The sequence below is a fragment of the Ictidomys tridecemlineatus genome, chromosome 4 (assembly GCF_052094955.1).
Source record: "Ictidomys tridecemlineatus isolate mIctTri1 chromosome 4, mIctTri1.hap1, whole genome shotgun sequence".
NCBI lineage: Eukaryota > Metazoa > Chordata > Mammalia > Rodentia > Sciuridae > Ictidomys > Ictidomys tridecemlineatus.
Genome location: NC_135480.1, coordinates 102,458,418 through 102,479,380, shown reverse-complemented (window position 1 = coordinate 102,479,380; position 20,963 = coordinate 102,458,418). Strand labels below are relative to the sequence as shown.

Below are 20,963 nucleotides of genomic sequence, written 5' to 3'. Positions count from 1 at the left end.
ATCGAAACAAATACCAGGTTTCATGGCATTCATGATCTCATTAGAGAGTATCAGGGGTGGAAGAAAATTGCTTTGAGGAATGAAACAGTATGAGAAGAGAACAGAGCAGGTTGTTGTTCAGGGATGGTGGTCTTAGAGGCTTCTCAGAGTGTTGATGTTTAAGCTGAATCTGAAGAAAAGACAGGCAATAAATCTTGGAATAACTGGGCCTCAATGTATCTTTTCAAGTTAATTTTCCACTTAAAATCTACCAGGCATCTAGTATTACTCTGGATCAGAGACAAAATATATATACCAAAATAATAATGGACTGAAAGCTTTTTTAAGTCTGTGAAGTAAGCCTCAAAAAGGGAAAGTTATTGACCACAAAGATATAATGGCACCAGATACCTAAGAGCAGTTCAAAGTGCTGACTGAAATAGTTACTGAAAATCAATTTAAGACATTTCCTACTCTAGAATGCATCCCCCTTCCCCAAATAAAGCCAGCATACATTTCTTCAAACCACCAGAGATGTGCACTATAAGCACCACACTTCTTAAAAGGAAACAATAAATCTATAAAAGACTATGGGTCAGACCATTTTGTAACTGATCTAAGTTGCAATTCTGTTCAGTAACATTTAAGACCTTAGGCTTATGGTTCAGTGTCCACAGTGCATAGGGCAGAATTTCATCACCAGAATCTGTCTTAACAGGTGAACAGACCAATGAGGCATGCAGATGTTAGACCTTGTTATGAGGTAAGCAACACTTTAATATTTTGTCAGCAATTACTTCAATTCATACAATATGTTTTGATAATTCTTCACAAAGCACAAGCACAACTATTAATTTATAAATGTCTGCAAGATAGAACTTTTCTTTCCTAAGTTCCAATAGTAACAAGTAGTACACGTTTTTCTGTATAAGACGTTTGAGAAAAGAGGTCATTCTGTACTACCTTTAAGTCTAAACACTCTCACATCTAAGCAACCACAACTTCTTTTCTACAACCTCCATCTTTTTTCCTCTCATAACTTCCCCCAAATCAACTGCTGATTCTATATGCATTACCAATTTTTTTTGAAGGTCAAGATTGGTGACAGATTTGGGTTAGGGTTGTTAGCTCAGTGGTAGAGCACTTGCTTCACACATGTGAGGTACTGGGTTCAATCCTCAGCACTACATAAAACAAATAAATACAACAAAGGTATTCTGTCCATCTACAACTAAAAAGAAATTTTAAAAAAGATGGTGACAGATTTTTTTCCTCCTATCACAAATCCTACTCTTAATACCAACACACTTTTTTTTCGAGAGAGAGTGAGAGAAAGAGAGAGAGAATTTTTAATATTTAGTTTTTAGTTTTCAGCAGACACAACATCTTTGTATGTTGTGTTGAGGATCAAACCCGGGCTGCACACATGCCAGGCGAGCGCGCTACCGCTTAAGCCACATCCCCAGCCTACCAACACACTTTTATACAGCAGGTCTAATTCAGTATCCCACTCTGTGTAAAATTTCAGCTAATAAGGAGCTAAGATTTATATGATGCCAATACACAAGTATACTAAAAAACAATTGGATAATAGCTTCTGTTTTAGCTTCAAAAGTAAAAATATAAATACAATTTGACAGGAACCACACCATTTAAAGAAAGAGAGAAGCTGAAAAGTAGCTTTTGTATGAATAAAGAGAGAAACAGAAAATCCCTCAAATGATTTCAACTAGTGCACCCACTACTTTATAAAATACTGAAAAAACTGTCACGTAACTCTTGACTATAAAGTGCTTTGCACAAAAACACAGAAAGGGGAAATGGAAAAAAGAACATACATGAGGAGATAAATTAGTCCCTTCTATTTAAAATGTGTTTATTATTTAACACTTAAGTACTGAGAGTAGTTAGTATCACCCATCTTTGTTGAGAATGTTTCATCCTTTGGAAGTACTGTAATAGTTTCAAGAAGAAAAAGATGGCTGATAAATGAATATTAAAGAGATTGAAGCCCTCCAGAAAAAGTAGTAAGATGAAGTAATGAATCCAATGTTTTCATAGAGAAATTCTCCATCAAGGTTACATTTTTTTTGAAACTCCATTTGACAGCAATACATTTCCAACTGACATGTGTGGTCTATTTAGTCTTTCTCCTTTTTTTTCCTTCCCCCTTCTTTGATATTGAGGATCACTCAGGGCCTTGCACATGCTAAGAAAGTAAGATACCAATGAGCTACACGGGAGTCCTTTTTATTTTGAGACAGAGCCTGGGCTGACCTCAAATTTGCTATCTTCCAATGTTGACCTCCTGAATAACTAGAATTGTCCAGCACCTGCTTATTCCTTTCTACAAAGCAGTGCCTGAATATATGTATGATAATAATTAAGAAATCTAGAGGACTAACATGTATTTGCTGATCTATGAACTTTTATTTCTTTGGCAATTTTTTAACCTCTTTGTGCCTCTTCTCCATTTGACATGAAAAAAGGAAGTCAATTACTCTCAAACATCTCATTCCACTTACCATCACCTAAATGTATCTTGGCAAGGAATAGGTGTTACACTGTAACCTCATTTAGGGAATATTAAAAAAAAAAATCCCTAAAGTGGTATAATGTGTAATGTTTTGCAGCTTGTTAACCATTGTATTAAAACTGTTAAAAAACATTTTTGAAATTTTCCCATTGGAAAAGATAGACCATTGGTCCTCAAATATTGTTAAAGTAGATTTATGCCTAACTTACTGGAGGGTTTCCCCCAATGTTTTGTTATGAAATTTTTCAGTTATATAGAAAAGTTGAAAAAAGTTTTTTATAGCCACTGTAAATATAATGCTGATCTTTTTTTGAAAGTAACTCTTTTTTTTTAAAGAGAGAGAATGAGAGAATTTTTTAATATTTTATTTTTATTTAGTTTTCGGTGGACACAACATCTTTATTTTATTTTTATGTGGTGCTAAGGATCGAACCCAGCACCCCGTGCATGCCAGGCGAGTGCACTACAGCTTGAGCCACATCCCCAGCTCTATACACTGATCTTCAATTAACTAAAGTGCTACTTTTTAAAAGGAAAGTTATTTTTCTTTGAACTATGAATGTATGGCATACCATTGATTTGGAAACTGGAAAATTAATCAAATTGAGTTTAATTTCATAAGAGAATTGAAAAAGAAAGACAGGAGAGCGAAAGCCAGTGCTAGCCTCTCATAACCAAGCACGACAAATATATTTTCTTCCTGCCTGTCTAGAAATTTAAGTGAATTTATGTCTTACTGAATTTAAATGAACAGTTAATTGCATGAACCCTATCAGGAGCCTGAAAAATAAATCTAACCTGTTAAACTAAAATACTATTTTGTACACTAGGGATATGCTAAATCCCAGAATGTGTGAATTAGTTTACTTGAAGAATTTTACAGATTCTGAAGAAATATTACAGAAACATCAAGAATTACTTCAGCCATTCAAATCAGACTCACATGAAAAAGGCTCAAAGATTCAAAGAAGTTTGATTTTTTTTTTAAAGTTTTGGTGGAAATAACATCTTTATTTTTCATTTATGTGGTGCTGAGGATCGAACCCAGTGCCTCGTGCATGCTAGGCGAGCACTCTACGACTGAGCCACAACCCCAGCCAGAAGAAGTTTGATTTTTATATGAACTTTCCCAACTGGAAATGGAACCACCATTTGACCCAGCTATCCCTCTCCTTGGTCTATACCCAAAGGACTTAAAAAACAGTATACTACAGGAACACAGCCACATCAATGTTTATAGAAGCACAATTCACAGTAGCTAAATTGTATAACCAACCTAAATGGCCTTCAGTAGATGAATGGATTTAAAAAATGTGGTATATATATACACAGTGGAATATTACTCAGCAATAAAAGTGAATAAAATCATGGCATTTGCAGGTAAATGGATGGAGCTGGAGAATATAATGCTAAATGAAGTTGGCCAATCCCAAAAAACCAAATGCAGAACGTTTTCTCTGATATAAGGAAGATGATTCATAGTGGGGTAGGGAGGGGGAGATGGGAGGAATAGATGAACTCTAGATAAGGCAAAGGGGTTGGAGCAGAAGGGAGGGAGCAAGGGGTTAGAAATAATCGTGGACATCATTATCCAAAGTACATGTATGAAGATACCAATGGTGTGAATATACTTTGTATACAACCAGAAATATGAAAAACTGTGCTCTATATGTGTAATATGAATTGTAATGCATTCTGCTGTCATATATAATTAGAATTAAAAAATTTAAAAACTTTCCTTTTAAAAGCAGTAACTTAGTTAACTGTAGATCAGTAATATAGTGGTTGTAAAAGTCTTTCAACTTTTCCATGTAACTGAAAAATTTCATAATAAAACATTGGGGAAAACCCCCAGTGATTTAGACATAAATCTATTTTAACAATATTTGAGGACTATGATTCTACCTTTTCCAAGGGGAAAATTCCAAAAATGCTTTCAGTTTTAATATAGTAGTTAATAACAAACTGCAAAACATACTATTTTGGGGTTGTAAAATATCACCAAAATAAGGTTACAATGTAACCTATTCCTTACCAAGACACATTTAGGTGATGGTAAATTACCTGTACTGCTGATGAAGGGCAAAGGGATCAATGCTTTGAAGTACTTCATTTCACTGAGACAACTGTTGCTCTTCTTGTTAAACTCCAAAAATCTTATACACAAATACTAGTTTCCTCCAAAGAATGCTGACTGAGAACATACTGAGATGACATTTATAACTCAGTAGCAGAATCCTCTCCTCATAGTAACCAGTTTTAAAAATAGATACAACGGAACTTCTTTCAACAGAGCTTCACAGGAAGTCAATGATGTGCTGTTTAACTCTGTATCTACTAAAACTGTCAAAAGAAAAACAAAAACTATCACCTAGGAAAGGTGCTTCAGCCAATATATCTAAAAATATTAAAGGCCCTTTATTACTAAATACAAATTAAGTGTATCTAACAGCATATTCATGGTCCTGTTTTTTGAGGTTCCTAAATTACATTGTAATGAATCACACCTTTAATAATCTAGAGGATTCTGGGCTAATTGTTTACTGAGGCCTAATGTTAAGGGGACACTAATCTTCACCAAGGAAATAGGAAGGCATCAGCAGCCCACATGCGTCTCCACCAAATCAATCTTCTTTCTCCGTCTCTGTCTTTTTGTCTCTCTTTCTTTGTACCAGGGATTAAGGGATTGAACCCACGGGCACTTAACCACTAGCCACATCCCCACCCCTTTTTGAGACACAGTCTCACTCAGTTGCTGAAGCTGGCTTTGAATCTGTGATCCTCCTGCATCAGAGACCCCACCTACCCACCCAAGCTACTGGGTTTGGGATTACAGGTGTGCGCCAACTCGCCCAGCCTAAATCAATCTTAAAACACACAAACTCCTTACTCCTACACGAATTCAAGCTGCTCAATCCATAAAATCATTCATAAAATGGTTCATATTCACCTTTCTAAACACTACTTGTACTCCAGGCCCCATGCCTTTAGGGATATATGATTCTTTCCATATCATATAGGCTTTAAGAACTTACAATGGGGTTGGGTTGTGGCTCAGTGGTAGAGTGCTTGCCTAGCATGTGTGAAGCATTAGGTTCAATTCTCGACACCACATTTAAATAAGTAAAAAATAAATAAATAAAGGTCCATTGACAATTAAAAAATATTTTACAAAAAATATATAATGGGCACCTTACTAAACTAATATTACCTCTGTTTGGTTCTCAAAAGAATGTTTTCAAGCAGGAGTTACTAACCCAATCTTACAAATGAGAAACAAAGACTCAGTGGCATTAAATAACCTGCCCAAGGTCACAGAACTAATAAGTGATAGAGCTGGTCATATTGAAGAGCCCAGGCATGTATTTCCTTTCCAATGAATCTGGTAACTAAAGGTAACTAAACCCTGCTTATTCTTCAAAGTTCTTCTCAAATGATATCCCCTTGGGGAGGAAAAGAAACAATTAACCAGTCAACATTGAACTATATATTCTCAGCTTCTGAGCAAATTTTTTGGGGAGGGAGGAGTGGTGGTGCTGGGGATTGAATCTTGCATGCAAGGCAAAACGCTCTACCAACTGAGCTATATCCCCAGCCCTATTCTCAGCTTCTGAACCCCCCCATAGCATCTTGTTCATACTTTCATAGGCTCTGTCATGTTCTGTTTCATATTAGTTGTCTTATTCTCCCCATTTGGATGATAATCCCTAAGGGCAGAGACAAGGAAAGTGTCTTCATATGCACTTTATCATCTGTGGTGGTAAGCACATTGCCTTGCACATAACACACATTTAACAACTGAATTGGTTTCCTTTCTCAAATACTACCCATATATTATTGCAGTACATTTGTGAAAACTAAGAAACAGGGGCTGGGGTTGTGGCTCAGTGATATAGCACTTGCCTCACATGTGTGGGGCACTGGGTTCGATCCTCAGCACCACATTAAAAAAACAAATAAATAAAATAAAGGTATTGTGTCCAACTACAACTAACAAAATATTAAAAAAAAAAAAACTAAGAAACAGCACATTTATTAGCAAGACCAATCTCCAGCACCAAAATACAAAAAGTAAAGAAATCAACATTAGAGCCTGGCATGAGCCAGACATTAGAGCCACCATGAGCCAGAGCCACTGGGGAGACTGAGACAGGAGGATCCCAAGTTCAAAGCCAGCCTGTGGGCAACTTAGCAAGACCTTGCTCAAATAAAATAAAAAGATGTGGGGATATAGCTTAGTGGTAGAACACTCCTGGATCCAATCCCCAGTAACACCAAAACAAAACAAAACAAAACAAAACAAAAACAACAACAACAAAACATTAGGATAAAATCCCAGACTTTATTCAGGTTTCACTTTCCCTTTGCATCCTTGTCTCTTCCAGGATCCAATCACAGATACCACATTACATTTACTCATCTTATCTCCTCATGATCTATAATAGTTTCTTAAGAGTCTTTCCTTATTTTTCATGATACTAAGAAGTATTTTGCAGAAGACTGATCCAGTATTTTGTAGAATGTCCTTTAATGTGCCAGACTGATGTTCTTTTCATGTTTTGACTGGAGTCATGAGTTTACAAAAAATATCACAGAGGTGAAGTGTCCTTCATCATTTCATATCATCACAACTTCATGTCACCATTGAAGATGTTTACCTCAACCACTCGAGTAACGCTTGCCATGCTTCTCCACTGGCAATCGTTGCCAGAAAAGTTTCACATAAACATTCCTCACTTTAAAAAGATCACTTACACGTATATTTTAACTTTTTAAAATATATTTCTTTGACTACCAAGGATTGAACTCGGGACTTGACCACTGAGCCACATCCCCACCCTATTTTGTATTTTATTTAGAGTTGCTTAAGGTCTCACTGAGTTGCTGAGGCTGGCTTTGAACTAGTGATCCTCCCCCGCCTCTGCCTCCAGAGCTGCTGGTATTACAGGTGTGTGCCACCATGCCTAGCTTACACTTATATTTTAAATGATCAATGTGATAGAGTCTCAATAAAGCACACATTTGTAAGGCATATTTTAAGTTACTACTCTTGGGTTTTAGGTGTGATTAGGAAATAACAAAAATAGCTCAAGAATAACTGTGAGCATTTAGCAACTGTTAATTAACTACATCAACCCATGATACTATGATACTATGGTGTATCCTAGTTCAAGAATATAGACTTCTCAATATTTCAACATACTTTCTGAATTTACTCAAATTCTAAGAGAACTACAATAAGTAATGTTACATACATTGGAGAATTTGTTCACGGCTAAAAGCATATTAACCCAGAGTACTGGCTACTGCTTATCTATACCAGTTCCTTAAAGAGATACATAAACATACTCTCAAACCCATCCCTAATAAATGACAAATGCCACTAAGTACCTTTCAGAAGGCTCATGGCATGAACCTAAAAATAAATAAGTACACAGACGAAACAAATTATACAGAGCATGAGATACCTCTAATAGAAAGTAACCAAATATATAAGAGTCTATCTAGTTAATCATTAGTTATTTAATTCCTAACTATACAAACATCAGACTATCTTTTTTTTTGGGGGGGAGGGGATACTGGGAATTGAATAACCAGGGCCAAGTGCTCTACCACTGTGCTACACCCTCAACTCATGAATTTTCATTTAAATACAGTTTTCCTAACAAATACAGAGTAGCTATTAATAATAAATTTGCTATTATCTAAAATTTGAGAAAGATGGGTTGGGGTTGGGGCTTAGCGGTAGATCACTTACCTCACACATTTGAGACCCTGGGTTCGATCCTCAACACCAATAAAAATAAATAAGTGAAATACTACAACTAAAAAATAAATATTTTTTAAAAATTTGGGAAAGAGTATATAATTTTTTATATCTTGTCTGGATCTGTTTGTGAGGATCAAAGCAAAAAAAATCTTCACCACTGCCATTTTTTCAACATATAGGAATGTGCCAATAGACTAAATAAATATATAATCAATATTTAAGTTTCTTGGACTTCAAAGAATGAATGGAATTTAAATAGACAGTATAGGAAAGAGATTCCAGGCAAAGGAAAGGCTCAGTAGCAAAGCTCTGAAATTGGCTAAATTGGCTGATATGGGGGCTGGGGTTGTAGCTCGGTGGTTAAGTGCTTGCCTTGAATGCCTGAGGCCCTGGGTTCAATCCTCAGCACCACATAAAAACAAAGATATTGTGTCCATCTACAACTGAAAAAAAAATAAAAAATTTTAAAAAGACTGATATGGGTAACATGTGAAACTGAAACCATGGGAGGGTGAGAGATATCACAAATACAGTGGGGAGTCATTAAGGGTTTGGAACTGGGGAGTGACCTCTGATCTGTTTTAAGGCTGTAAATGAAAGTAGTTTACAAGATGAATTAGTGGGGAAATTACAAAAGTAGAGACATCAAATAGGACAGGACAGCCAAGAAATAAGGACAGTAAGATAAAATAAATTTGAGAAACAACACAAGAAGTAGAATCAATAATGTGACTGAGCCGAAGAAAGATAAACCTGAAACTCTGAGCCTGCACAATTGAAAGGAGGATATTACCAATAACATTAAAAGCTAATACTTCTTTTTTCCCCCCTCTGGGTTCTGGAGAAGTCAGTTCCTTATGTATGCTAATGTTTGTGCTTGTGCACGTTTTTATGTATGTCTGTATGAGGGACGGGAAGTGGGTTTTGGTAACAATTCTAATGGTTATGGTTTAGTCTGGGTTTAAAAAATTTTTTGACTGGTTTATTTACAGCCAGAGTCTCCCTAGGTAGCCAAATGCTCTACCACTGAGCTACATCCCCAGCTAAAGCCCTTTTAAGAGCTTACTAGGTACCAGTACTTGACATGTTTTATTATTTAATTTTTACTTATAACCTATAAGATACATTGCACTAACTATCCCCATTTTATGGATGAGAAAACCTAGACAAAGAGAAGTTCAAGCCAAGTAACTCATGGTTATCACCAAACATTACACTAACTGAATAAGGGAACATCCAAAAGGGAGCTTGTTTGCTATAAAGAGGAGACATTGTGTGTTCAGATATGATGATGACGTGAGATATTTGAAAAAATATTCGCAGGCAATGATAAGCAGGCAGCTTAGGAGAGAGGTCACAAATAGGGAAACAGATATCTGAATCGTGTAAGATTGTTGGCAACATTAGGGATGAAATGTTCCATCCACTATTTCCTTGCACAAGACAAATTGAATCAGAAGTTTGCCTATTTGGGAGTAGAGCCAGGTAGGAGGGATAGAATCAGAAGCACAGGAAAGACAACTACTGACAGGCTTCTACTACAAAGGTTAAGATAAATCCATGTGAGATGTATCTGGAACTATCAGATACCTGGTATCTGGTATCAATGATACCAATATGATTGTACCAAATTATAAATATCAATGTCTCAGATGAGCTACATTTATAAGAAAACTCTTTTTTAAATATTCTTACCTAAGCAGAAATTAATGCTACCTCTGAATTAACCTTTGTTTTTCATTGACTTTTATACAGACTTGAACATTTCATAGAGTCTCAATTTTGGGGGTTCTAACATCTACTTAATAGTTATCTATTATACTTCTCACCAGGAAAACTTATATGGAACTTGCATATAAGAGCCGCCATGCAAAAGTAAACAGTATTTACTGTGTTCACTAAATTCAGGGAAATAAACACATACAAAATTGCCATATTGTCAATGAGGCACAGGTACATTCAATAAATGAGGAAATATAAGAATAAAATATATATAAATATACAAATCTCACACACACACATATAGAGAGAGAGCAGAATACAGGAAATTTAAAAGCTACATAAGAATACCAACTTAAATCATGATAAATCAGTAAAACTTCAAAATGTGTAATCACTTAAAATGAGACAACTATAAGTATATATGGTGTTTTATTTTTATTTTTTAATACTTTTTCGTTGCTAATGGACCTTTCTTTCTTCTTTCTTTCTTTCTTTCTTTCTTTCTTTCTTTCTTTCTTTCTTTCTTTCTTTCTTTCTCTTTCCTTTTCCTTCCTTTCCTTCCTTCCTTCCTTCCTTTCTTTCTTTCTTTCTTTCTATACAGTGCTGAGAATCAAACCCAGAGCCTCACACATGCTAGGCAAGTGCTCTGCCACTGAGCTACAACCCCAGCCTAGATGGTGGGTTTTTTATTGTTTTGTTTTTGCAGTTGTAGATGGACAGCATGCCTTTATTTTATTTGTGTATTTTTTTTATGTGGTGCTGAGGATCAAACCCAGTGCCTCCCACATGGAAGGCAAGCACTCTGCCACTGAGCTACAGCCCCAGCCCTAGATGGTGTTTTAATAACAACATAGTGAACCCCATTCTAACAAGATTCACTAATTTATTCTTTCCACAAATTTTGAGAGCCTATTATGTAGCAAAGACTATTGTATGCTCTCTAGAGTACTGGGAATTGAACCCAGGGGTGCTCTGCCACTAAGATATCTCCCTAGCCCTATCCATCCATCTATCTATCTATCTATCTATCTATCTATCTATCTATCTATCTATCTATCCATCCATCCATCCATCCATCCATCCATCCATCCATCCATCCATCCATCTTTTTATTTTTACATTTTTGAGTCAAGGTCTTACTTAGTTTCCCAGCCTGGCCTAGAACTTTCAATCCTCCTGCCTCAAACTCCCAGTAGTGAGATTACAGGTATGTAAGTACCACCATACTCAGCTACTACTCACAGATGTATAAATAAATGGAAAACAGTCTAAAACCCTGAATAACCAGGTGGTGTATGCTTGTTGTCCCAACTACTTGTTAGGATGAGATAGAAGGATCCTTTGAGGCTAAGAGATCATAGGAAAACCCAAGCTATAAATAATAAATATTTTTTAAAGCCCAGAGTAATCCAGTAACTATTAAATAGTTATTACCAACACCCACTCCCCATCCCTCATACAGACACAATCATATATAAATGTATACACAAGCACAAACATTAGACAGTGACAGTATTACCACAGAATTTTTGTTAAATTACTCCCTGCAAAAGGTAATTTTATCTTCTGTAAATTGTTCACAAATACAGAAATAATAATATATTTCTATAATAAGACAAAATGTGAAAAAATTGTTATCTTTTCTTACAAATATAGATTTAAATGATTATAAATAGAATTCATTGAAATAGTAAAATATGCCAGGTGCAGTGGTGCACACCTGTAATCCCAGCAGCTCAGGAGGCTGAGGCAGGAGGATTATAAATTCAAAGCCAGCTCAGCAAAAGTGAGGCAGTAAGCATCTCATGGAGACCTTGTCTTTAAATAAAATACAAAATAAAGTAAGGGATGTGGCTCAGTGGTTGAGTGTCCCTTAGTTCAATCCCCAGTACAAAAAAAAAAAGTTAAAAAAATAATAAAATTATATATACATAATATATAACTATAAACTATGATTTATCCAAGTACAGTTTTTTTGTTTTGTTTTTGCAAGGCTAGGTACTGAATTAAGGGCCTCACACAAGCTACCACTGAACTACACTCCCTGTTCTCCAAGGATAGTATTTACAAGCCCATTAACACAATTCACTGCAATAATGGAAAACATACGCTTATCTTATTATGCCAATAACTTTCTGTCTCCATCTTACTCCAGTTTTTACCTAAGAGCAACACACCCATCATCTCACTTCGGATTTCCTAACTGACTAACTGGTCTTATTCTTTCTGAGTTGCTTGGCAATGAGTTAACTAGAACCTCGAGCTCTTCTCTACCTCTGGCAGGAATTTCTCCTCAACATCTTGCCAAGGCCTCCCCACAGACTCTAAGTACAGGTCGCTGATTCTCAGCAACTCCTGCAAACAACTGGTACCCAAACCCAAACCTTTATCTGACTTATTAGATTCAACCCCATAATGTAGAGTATGCAGGGGGGTGAGGCAGAAAAAGCAGAGTCCATTCCCCAAGTTCAGTTTCATGCCATATCTAGGTGTGCCCCAATCCAAGCATTCTTCTCCACAGGACAACAAAATAGGGGATTGCAGACCTGCTCATCCTTCTGCCCCTGTATTCCAGTATAAACCATGCACTGGTGCTCACTTGGAGTCTACTGAAAACAAGTTCTCAAAAACACTTGCAGAGGGCAGAGGTTGTGGCTCAGTGTTAGAGCCTTGCACATGTGAGACCCTGGGTTCGATCCTCAGCACCACATACAAATAAATACGTGAAATAAAGGGGAAAAAAAACAGAAATTTCCTTACATAAAGGACTTTTTAGAGCATATATGTATAATCACAGCTACTTGGGAGACTGAGGCAAGAGGATTGGAAGGTCAAGGCCAGCAACTTAGCTAGACCCTACCTAAAGAAAGAGTTGGTAGTATACTTAGTGGTACAGTTCTTGCCTAACATGCCCAAGGTCGTGGGTTTAATGCCCAGTACTCTTAAAATAAGACTAAAAAGTAAATTAACGGAGGCTGGGACTATAGCTCCAATGGCAGAGAACTTACCTAGTATGTGTGAGGTGCTTGGTTCAATCCTTATCACCGCATAAAAATAAACAAATACAAGCATGCTGTCAATCTACAACTACAAAACAGAATTTTTTTTTAAAGTTAAAAAAACAATAAAATAGTAAATTAAAGAGGCTGGGTATGTAGCTCAGCACTTGCCTAACATGCACAAGGTCCTGGGTTCAAACTCCAGCTACACACACACACACACACACACACACACAAAGTAAATTAAGACATTTATTTTTAAAAATTACAGTTAAATATATATACCAAAATTTACTATTTTAACCATTTTAAGTGTATAATTCAGTGCATATAGTTTTTTTCTTTTAATATTTTTCTCCTTTTCATGCCTTTTTTTTTTTTTTAATGGGGGGAATTGAATTGGGACATTTTATCACTGATCTGCGTCCCCAGGCGGTTTTTTTTTTTTTTTTTTTTAATTTTGAGGCAGAGTTTCACTGTAAGTTGCTTAGGGCTTTGCTAAAATGCGGAGACTGGCCTTGAACTTTCGATCCTGCCTCAGCCTCCAGAGTTGATGGGATTTCAGGCATGTGCCCACCACACCCAGCTCTTCCCTGACTATCATCAATGAGAACACTCTTCTAAAATTTCTTTTTATCAAATACCTATGTCCTGCTTTCTGTAAACCAAGGATTATATTAAGGGCTCTCTAAATATTAATTTATGGGGGAGGGCTTGAATGTAAAAGCTCAGTGGCAGAGCACTTGCCTAGCATGTGTAAGGCCATGGATTCAATCAATACTCAGCAATGAAAAAACAAAAACAAAAAAATCTTCTTAGAGCTAAGGGTATAGTTCAGTGGTAAAGTGCTTGCCTAGCATGCACAAGAGGTCCTGGGTTTGATCCCCAGTATCTCATAAAAACTAAAATAATAATTTAAAAAATATTATTAACATTTACTATAACCTAACAATCCTACAAGTACACTTGGTTTTGATTTTGAACCTGGTGGCACTCTTATCACTGAGCTACAGCCCTAGCCCTTCTATTTTTTATTTTGAGACAGGGTCTTTCTAAGTTTCTCAGGTTAGCCTTGAACTTATAATCTTTCTGTTTCGGTCTACCAATTAGCTGGGATCACAGGCATGTACTGTAAATGATGTTTTGATATATATTTGCATTGTGGAATTATCAAACTATGAGAACATTTTAAAATGAGAAATTTGAGTTTAAAAGAAGTACCTTGTTTAAGGTTGTAGATAATAAATGGCAGAGGAGTCAAATCTGGGCAAAACAACTCCACAGTCACGGACTCGACCTAATTTTCAATACTACATATTTTCTGACATTGTAAGTGTGCCACTGAGTAAAAAAATAATTGGGAAACAGTGTTTTGAAACAGTACCTTAACCATTTAGGTTTTGCAAGGAACATAATCTATAAAACTTTGATATTGAGATTAAAAAACAAAATAGAGGCCATGCACCACTGTGCATGCCTGTAATCCCAGTGGCTCAGGAGGCTGAGACAGGAGGATTATTGGGTTCAAAGCCAGCCCCAACAACTTGATGAGGCACAAAGCAACTCAGTGAGACTCTTTCTCTAAATGAAAATATAAAAGGGGTTGAACATGTGGCTCAGTGGTTAAGTGCCCGAGTTCAATCCCCAGTACCCACCCCCAAAAAAGATAATATTTTAGTCATACATAGGTCTAAAGAAATATGCGCCAAGGTTCATTTCAACAGAACTTAGGTCACTATTAACAGAAACAACAAGGGAAGAATTTTTCTTTACAAATGACTTTTGAATCAAGTTAAATTAGCAGAACAGGAGAAAAGGGATCACTATTATCTAGTCCAACTTTACAGAGAAAATAAAATACTAATTGGAGAAAAAATACCATAAAAATGAGAATACCAGTTAAGAAACAGTAAATCTCAACACTTAAACACGAATTTCAAACATCTACATACATTTTATTAGATACTAAGCTGGATGAGTGTTTTGCATGTAAAAGGAGTAGGGAAAAGGTTTAAAGAGAAGAAAGAAAAATGCTAAGGAAAGCTTTTTATTCCATTCCGTAAACAAATTTAATACAGTGAATTTAAGCTTGCTGAAGAAATTTCAAGTTTGATACACAGAAAAACCAAAGTAAAAAAATTAGTTGCCAGGACTGAATTTCTCAAGCTGCTAACATTTTCATACTACTAGTTATCACTAGCAGGCATTTGCTGGCTTTGTATACAACAGGCTGGCAAGAAAAACATTCTTCCATTCTTGTAGCCAGCTTTGGAGCTTGTTCTTTAAGATGTTCTCATTTAAATGCTGTTGTAGACCTCACAAGCCTTATGGATTTAGACCAAATCTTAGTTGGCACTATTAGAACAAAGTGATTAGAACAAGCTTTTGCACATTCTACTTGATATTCACCGCCTATTTCTCTATAATGCTCTGGTTTTACAAAAGTTATCACTGAATCTTCCAGAGCAGGTGTAGGACAATGTCTTTACATTAATTTTTTAAGAAACATTTGTTTTTTAGTTTTAGTTGGATACAATACCTTATTTGTTTATCTTTATGTGGTGCTGAGGATCAAACCCAGGGCCTTGCATGTGCTAGGCAAGCACTCTACCACTGAGCCATAACCCCAGACCTACATTCCATTTTTTAAAAAATCTGCATAATCAAGCCTATGTCTTCACCAGAAATATTTTGAGTAGAATTTCCTTGTTATATGAATACACGATCCTTTGGTCAATCACATTACTGTTTTGTATTCAAAATACACACCTATTAAAACATGTTTTAACTTCTCTCACATTGTGCAGTTTAACATTTGATGTGATGCTTGAAGTGTAGCCTCCCAAGGATCATTTTTATAATAGGGAATGAAATAAAGTCCTTGGCATTCAAACAAACAAAATATAATTGGTAATACATATTTTGGAGACAAGCTTTAAAAACAAAAGGCTCTGGCACTTAACTAGCTACATGGATATGGGGGACATTCTAACTCTCTCAGCCTCAGTTTCCACATCTATAAAGTAAAAACTATTGTCCTTGCATATAGAAAAAAGGCCATCTTGTTTTGCTGAACAAAGAATAAGCAATGCCTGACTCACAGAAAGTGTTCAACTGGTGTATGTAGTAAGATTAAGAGTAAACACTAGATTGAATTTGGGATTTTTCCCCACTGGGAATTAAACCAAGGTCCTCACCCATGCTAGACAAGTGCTCTACCACTGAGCTACACCCTAGTCCTCTTTATTTTGAGACAGGGTCTAGCTAAATTGCCCAAGCTGGCCTCAAATTTGTAATCTCCTGCCTCAGATTCCTGAGCAGCTGGGATTACAAGTGTACCCATCCATACCTTTGCTAGATAGAGTTTTGAACATATCACTCACACAGCAAGAACATAATAAATATTCAGTTCATCTGAATTTGAAAATACACTAAATTAAATTTTAGACTGGAAGAACCTACAGGGAATAGATTTTCCCTGCCTGAAAAATTAAAAAAATATTTAACAAAATATATGAAACAATGGCTTTTAGACACTAGACATCAGGCAGCAGAGAAAGCGACCCCTGAAGAGGGAAAACAAGTGAGGTAAACCCTATGACTGGCCTAACCCTACTGCCTAAAGAGTTTACAAGTCTCAGCACTAAGATGGGAACCCAAGCAACCTGGGTGGATGAGACAGGACTGCAAGTCTGGGGAAGCCGAGACAGATAACATTTACAGTGCAGAATTCCATAAAAGACAACTGCATACAAAGAGCCATCTCTGAAGTTCTAAACAGGGGGCCTTCTAAGTCTTCAAGTGAGCACTGATCAGTACAGAGAAATACTTGAACCCAGGGAAGAACCAACCAAAAGGAGTATTAATAATCCCCAGTTTTCACACAGGGGCAGAAAAGGGGAAATCTTATAATTCAGTGGGTATTGGGGAAAATTTGCCCTAGATTAAAGACTATTTGGTCCTGCCTTAAGGTTTAAAAGGATCAAAGTACTCTAACACAGATCTGTCACAGAACACAGTTCAAGAATGTTTATAAGAACATTAAAAAGAGGGGGGGCTGGGGATATAGCTCAGTTGGTACGCGAGTGCTTGCCTCACATGCACAAGGCCCTGGGTTCTAATCCCCAGCACACCACACTACACACACACACACACACACACACACACACACACCAAAAAAAAAAAAAAAAACTCAGGCAGCCAGAGGAGCAGCAGTGGACAGACAGCACGGCGTGCCCAAGAGGAAGATCAGCTTTACCAAAAGGGTGGCAAAGGAGGAGCCCATGTGAAGCTGTAGGTTAAATCTACTCCTATAAAAGTGGACACAAAGGCTAAGAAGGCGGAGGGAAACGATAACACTTAGGGCAAAAAAAAAATGCAAACAAAAGGGAAAAGGGGAGCAAAGGAAAAACAGGCTGAAGTGGTTAACCAAGAAACTAAAGATGATTTACCTTCAGAAAACTGAGAAACTAAAAATGAGGAGATTCCAGCCTCTGATGAAGTGGAAGAGAAAGAAGTCAAGTCTGATTAATCATAGGTTTATCAGAGGTCTTTGTCTTCCTCCTTGTACAACCCAGAGAAATGTTCTTATCAACTACTTTGTAAGTGCAAGTCTTTTTATAGCTCCAAAAGCATTTTTTTAAAAGAAAGGAAACCTAATTTTTTCCCCACTTTTTTAGTATAAATGATTGTGTTAAGAAATAAAACCAGGGGCTGGGATTGTGGCTCAGAGGGATAGCGCTCACCTTGCATGTGTGAGGCATTGGGTTCGATTGATCCTCAGTACCACATAAAGATAAAATATTGTGTCCACCTATAACTAAAAAAATAAATATTAAAAAGAAAAATAAATAAATGAAACCAACTGCTATTTGTTTATTTTGGGGTACAACCAGAAAATAGTAGCATACTGCATTATGGGAAGGCTTGGACAGACTTGGGGTGTAAGCTTAACATTCCATAGGTTGGGGGTTAATTTTACATCCTACAATGCAAAGCATATTAAATGGCAGTTTGAAGTCACAGTCCTGTACTTAATGTCTTGAATATCTTAAAATATTTCTACTCCTGTATTATTTTTTAGTAGAATTACTTCCTAAAGAAAACTACTCCTGGATCACTGCTCTGATAGAATCATGTGTACTCTGTAACATCTTTGGTTGTGCAAGTTCAGTTTTCCTAATCATTTTTTTTTAATGGTCTGTGAAAGACCAGAAAATCTGTTTATGTAGTATGTAGTGTATATAAAAAAGTTGTGAACTGCTGGGACCTAAGTAACAGCTCAGCAATGTTTGAAGATACTGGTACTATATATATATATTCCCCACCCCCACCCCCGTACCAGGGATTGAATCCAGGGGTTCTTAACCATTAACCTCTAAGCCACATTCCCAGCTCTTTTTTTTTTTTTTTTTTTTTTTGTGTGTGTGTGTGTGGTGCTGGGGATTGAACCCAGAGCCTTGTGCACGCAAGATGCAAGGCAAACACTCTACCAACTGAGCTATATCCCCAGCCCTTTTTTAATATTTTATTTAAAGATAATCATCACTAAGTTGTTCAGGACCTCACTAAGTTGCTGAGGCTGGCCTTGAACTTGCATCCTCCTATCTTAGTCACTTGAATTACAAAACCCCCCACCAGCATACTTGATCCTCCTAAGGAAAATTTGCCTCCAAATTTGAAGCTGGAAAGTCACTGGGAAAACTGAGAAAGAATCACAGTATAAGGCTTTTTAGATTTTCAATACATGCATTAATAATTAATTCAATACATGAATTAATAATTCTAAGTAAAATGTCTGTGTACTGATCCTCAATACAACCAATAAAATTTCAGTTATGAAAGAATAAAAAAAATACAAAAGTATCTATCACCCAACAAGGTAAAACTAATGCTGTCTGACATCCAGTAAAAAATAAAAAATCACCAAGGTGCTAGGGCTGTAGCTCAGTGGTAGAATGCTTGCCTCACACATGTGAGGCACTGGATTCTATTCTCAGCACCACATAAAAATAAATAAAAATATTGTGTGCATGTACAACTAAAAAAATAAAAAATTTTAAAAAATCACCAAGCACACAATAAAGCAGGAAAATGACTCTTAGGACAAAAATAAAGAGTATTAAACCTATGAGGGACACAGATAACAGAATTAGCAGACAAAGATAACAAAATAGTTGTTCTAACTATATTCCTTATACAAAAGGGCAGAGAATCACTTGCAGATGTTAAGCACATGGAAGATATAAAAAAAGATTAAAATCCAACTTGTAAAGATGAAAATGTTAATGGAAAGGATTTTCAGCAAATTAAATATTGCTAAGTAACTATAACTAAGAGTAATATAAACTACCCAAAATAAAACACTGGGGGGGGGGCGGGAACAGTACCAATGGCCAGTGAGATATCAAGAGATATTTACACATGTAAATGGAGTCTGGAAGTAGAGAAGGAACAAAATTAATCTTGAAGAAATAATAAGATAAAATCTTTTCCACATGTGATGAAAACTCCACATTTTAGATAGAAAAAGTACAGATTACAAATAATAATTCTCTCATCTCTCTTCACAAGACCACCAGAAAACATTTCTTTTCTTTGGTGCCAGGGATTGAACTCAGGGGCACTGGAACACTGAGCCACAACCCCAGCCCTGTTTTGCGTTTTCTTTAGAGAAAGAGTCTAATTGAGTTGCTAAGTATCTCGCCATTGTTGAAGCTGGCTTTGAACTCACAATCCTCCTTCCTCACCTTTCTGAGCAGCTGGGATTACTGGGACTTTTTGCTACTAAACCTTTCAACACAGCAACCTAACCAGCTACCACAGGACTTGGCACACTTACTAAAACCTATGTACCAGCCTTGACACTCTATTCCCTTGAAATGTACAATGGTTTAACCACAAAAAGACAAAAGATTAGCCTATGATTCTCCAGAATTATGAATAAAGAACAGTATAGCATCACAAAAAGTCTACTCTCTAAGAGACTAGAAGGAACTACCCACAAATGATAGTAGTATTAAGTTCTTTCCCCTTGTGTTACTTTTTCAATTTTCTATAATATGGTTATAGCATTTTAAAAATGTGCACATCAATATAGTAGTTTTAAAAATACAATACACAGTTCTTCCTGGAAGTCCACAATGTTAAAATTTTTACTTCCATATTACCATTAAAACACCACACAACTTTTTTCCCAGGGTATGTACATTTATACGGATGGTACAAAGGCCATGGAGGTTAAGACTGCTGGTACTTGAGCTTGAATCAAGACAATAATAACAAACTGTACATGTAAGCAGTTCTGTATTCTTTTTTAAAAATTTTTTTTGTAGTTTAGATGGATACAATACCTTTATTTTATTTATTTATCTTTATGAGGTGCTGAGAATCAAACCCAGTGCCTCACACTTGCTAGGCAAGCGCTCTACCACTGCTACAGCCCCAGCCCAGTTCTGTATTCTTAACGGTGACTTGCAATAAAAACAAAATACCTCTTGTACATAGGTACATGTAAAAGCCAGGAGTAGTGGCACACACCTGTAATCCCAACTTAAGAAACTGAGGTAGGAAGATCACAAATTCAAGGCCAGTCTATGTAACTTCATGAGACCCACCTTGGTTCCATCCCCAGTACCCGAGGGAAGCGGAAGGGAGAGGAAACTTTCTGAGGAAATCCCAAAATTGTTTTCCTTAGTAGTTGCACCATTTTACATTTCCATAGGCAAAACAGGAGGGTCCCAGTATCTCTATAGCTTAACCGATACTTAGTACTTTTGGGATAATATCCATACTAGTGAGTATGAAACAATATATCATTGTGGTTTTGATTTGTATTTCCTTTATGATAAGTAGAGCATCTTTTTATGGGCCTATTGTGAAGATATGTCTACTTAAAAGTTTTCAGCATTTTTTAATTGGTTTGTTATGATGTTGAGCTATATATAGGCATTCTTCA

The 20,963-nt window shown here is 36.4% G+C and overlaps 1 protein-coding gene and 1 pseudogene across 5 annotated transcripts in view; one reads left to right on the top strand and one right to left on the bottom strand.

Annotated features, from left to right (window-relative positions):
• The window catches only part of Cbl (Cbl proto-oncogene), a 100,145-nt gene that overhangs the window by 38,409 nt on the left and 40,773 nt on the right, over positions 1–20,963 (bottom strand). Inside the window, exon 2 of one of the 5 annotated variants that reach the window (XM_078047157.1) lies at positions 13,016–13,044. The exons of the other annotated variants lie outside the window; for them this stretch is intronic. The gene's annotated coding sequence lies outside the window, so the exon portion shown is untranslated. The remainder of the gene's footprint in view (positions 1–13,015; positions 13,045–20,963) is intronic. 5 annotated transcript variants of the gene reach the window in all.
• Positions 12,916–17,537, top strand: LOC101958490 (non-histone chromosomal protein HMG-14 pseudogene; annotated as a pseudogene).